Raw genomic sequence first — 3229 nt, 5'->3', positions numbered from 1 at the left:
CCGGGCGCGGTGGCTCAAGCCTGTAATCCCAGCACTTTGGAAGGCCAAGACGGGCGGATCACGAGGTCAGGAGTTCGAGACTATCCTGGCTAACACGGTGAAACCCCGTCTCTACTAAAATATACAAAAAAAAGCTAGCCGGGCGAGGTGGCGGGCGCCTGTAGTCCCAGCTACTCAGGAGGCTGAGGCAGGAGAATGGCGTAAACCCGGGAGGCGGGGCTTGCAGTGAGCTGAGATCCGGCCACTGCAGTCCAGCCGGGCGACAGAGCGAGACTCCGTCTCAAAAAAAAAAAAAAAAAAAAAAGACTCTGTCTCAAAAACAAAAACGAAAACAAAAACAAAGTAACAAAAGAATTAGGGACTGTGACAAGGAGGATGAGAGAAGTAAGCTGGCTGCCGAGACGGTGAATGGCACCTCCCTTAGATGGAGTGGCTGATGTCAAACTCTCCAAACAGATGACATGGAAGCAGAGACCTAACAGGTGAGGAAGACCTAGTCATGCCAAGGACTTCAGTCAAAGTGTCCCAAGCAGAAGGACGAGTAAATGCAGAGGTGAGAAAGAGTTTGGTGTGTTCTCCTGGGGAGTGCCAGGAGACTGCAGGTGCTGGAGCGTGGTGAGCAAGAAATCAAGTTGGAGAAAAGGCAGAAGCTGGAACACGTGGGAGCCTCTCAGTTTTTGCTAAAGACCTTGGATTTTATTCCAAGTATAACAAGATGCCAGGAGTGACACAGTCCTGTTTTGGGGGTAATGTTTTATTTTTATATAATTCCAAACTTACAGAAAAAACGACTAGTATGAGAAACTCCTATATACACATTATTCAAATTTGCCAACTATTTACACACTCCCTCTTCACAGTAGTTACAGAGTTGCTGCAAATACTGGATCATTGCTTTTAGGGGAAGACAGGGTCAGGTTCCTGTGAGCCTCTGGCTACAACATTTTCATCAACTGATCAATACATGACCTTTTTTTAAAAAAAAGTTTGCTTTTGTTTAAAGACACCTTATTTATTGATGATGATGATGATGATGATGATGATGATTATTTTAGGCCTAAGGGCTGCAAGGCGGCTAATTTATTGTAATTTCTCCTTTTTTAGTATATGCACAGAAAGCCTGACAGCCAAGTGTACATGAACATGTACACACACACACACACACACACAGGCCAATTTCCAGTGAGGGACAGGCTCCACAGAAGAAGCTGATAGGCGGGGGATCAAACGCTGCTCCCCTGCTCACCGATCTACTTCTCCAAATACAATATCTTGGGTACCTATGATGGCAACGACATCTGCCATGTGTCCCTTAGACATCTTGTCCAAACCAGCCAGATGGGCAAAACCAGGAGCCTTGATCTTGCACCGATAAGGGCGGCTGCTGCCATCAGATACCGGGTATACCCCCAACTCTCCCTTGGGAGCCTCAATGGCAGTATATGTGGCTCCTGGAGGGACTTGGTAGCCCTCAGTATACAACTTAAAGTGATGAATCAGTGACTCCATGGAAGTCTTCATCTCTGCTCGCTTAGGTGGAGACACTTTGGCATCATCAACCTTGATCTCCCCAGGAGGCATCTTGTTTAGACACTGTGCGATAATTCTCAGGGACTGGCGCATCTCCTCCACCTGGCACAGGCACCTATCATAGCAGTCCCCTCAAGAACCAACAGGAACATCAAAGTCAACCTGGTTGTAAACATTATAGGGCTGGGTCTTCCGCAGGTCCCACTGGATGCCTGAGCCCCAAAGCATCACTCCACTAAAGCCATAGTTAAGTGCTCCTTCTGCTGTTACAACCCCAATGTCAATTGTCCGATTTTGCCAGATGCTATTGTTGGTCAGCATCTCCTCCAACTCATCAAGCCAAAGAGAGAAGTTCTTAGAAAATTCATAAATGTCATCCATAAGCCCAAGGGGTAGGTACTGGTGCAATCTTCCTGGCCGGATATAAGCAGCATGCATTCGGGCTCCAGACAATCGCTCGTAGAACTCAAACATCTTCTCCCTTTCTTCAAACAGCCAGAAGAAAGGGATCATGGCCCCAAGATCCAGGGCATGTGTGGTCACAGCCATGATGTGGTTCAACAGCCATGTGATTTCTCCAAACAGCACTCAGATCCACTGTGCCCGGGGAGGAGGCCGGATGTTTAGCAACTTCTCCACAGCTAGATAATAGGCCTATTCATTACACATCATGGACACAAAATCTAGCCGGTCAAAGTGTGGAAGGGCCTGAAGATAGGTCTTGTATTCAATGAGCTTCCCAGTGCCTTGGTGCAGGAGCCCAATGTGAGGATCACACTTCCGCACCATCTCCCCATTCAATTCCATCACTAGTCGCAGGACACCATGTGCTGCTGGGTGTTGGGGCCCAAAGTTCAGGGTCATGTTCTTCACCATTGTGTCCTTTGGAGGGTTCACATCATTCCAAGGTGGAGGCTTCCAGTGGGCTGTTTCTTTTCTTGGGTACATAACAGCTCCCCCAAACTACTGTGCCCATTCCACATCTGGCTGCCACTGCCCAACACCTTTTCTGATACAGAGCTGAGGGCTAAAGTGGGCTCGGAGGCAATGATGACCAACGTGTCTCAGCAAGAGCGCAGCCATCTTGGGTTCCGTTCTGGACAGAAGTGATTTTTATTATCATTATTATTTTTTGAGACAGAGTCACTCTGTCGCCCAGGCTGGAGTGCAGTGGCACCATCTTGATCACTGCAACCCCCATCACACAAGACAAGTGATTGTCTTGCCTCAGCCTCCTGAGTAGCTGGGATTACAGGTGCGTGCTAAAAAAAAAAAAAAAAAAAAAAAAAAAACCAGCTAATTTTTGTATTTTTAGTAGAGACAAGGTTTCATTCACTATGTTGGCCAGGCTGATCTTAAACTCCCGATCTCAGGTGATCTACCTGCCTCAGCCTCCCAGAGTGCTGGGATTACAGGTGTGAACCCCTGTGCCCAGCCTAAATACACCTTATTTAATACATATTGTTGATCCACTGACATTGACCCCACGTGGCCATGGGGGTCAATGAGTGCTAAAACTCATGCCTGAATGAAGCTTATCTAATGTGGATATTTTCTTCCAAAGACACATGTAGCTTTCTTGATCGTGGGAACACTAGACAGCCTCAGCACTGCACGGGGGCCATTTTAAATGGTGAAATCACCAACAAGAAGCACAAAACTGTGAAAAACGTGACACTAAATAGACCGTGAAAAGGAC

At 47.2% G+C, this 3229-nt stretch overlaps 1 pseudogene across 1 annotated transcript; it reads right to left on the bottom strand.

The window, feature by feature from the left end:
* Positions 1 to 1102: 1102 nt before the first annotated feature.
* LOC117080765 lies at positions 1103 to 2557 on the bottom strand (annotated as a pseudogene). Its single transcript, XR_004435948.1, has one exon. The product of XR_004435948.1 is annotated as an NADH dehydrogenase [ubiquinone] iron-sulfur protein 2, mitochondrial-like (transcript).
* Positions 2558 to 3229: the final 672 nt, after the last annotated feature.

This window comes from Trachypithecus francoisi, unplaced genomic scaffold, assembly GCF_009764315.1.
Source record: "Trachypithecus francoisi isolate TF-2019V2 unplaced genomic scaffold, Tfra_2.0 Lachesis_group8, whole genome shotgun sequence".
Lineage (NCBI taxonomy): Eukaryota > Metazoa > Chordata > Mammalia > Primates > Cercopithecidae > Trachypithecus > Trachypithecus francoisi.
The sequence above is the reverse complement of the archived record's forward strand: the minus strand, read 5'-3'. Positions and strand labels throughout refer to the sequence as shown.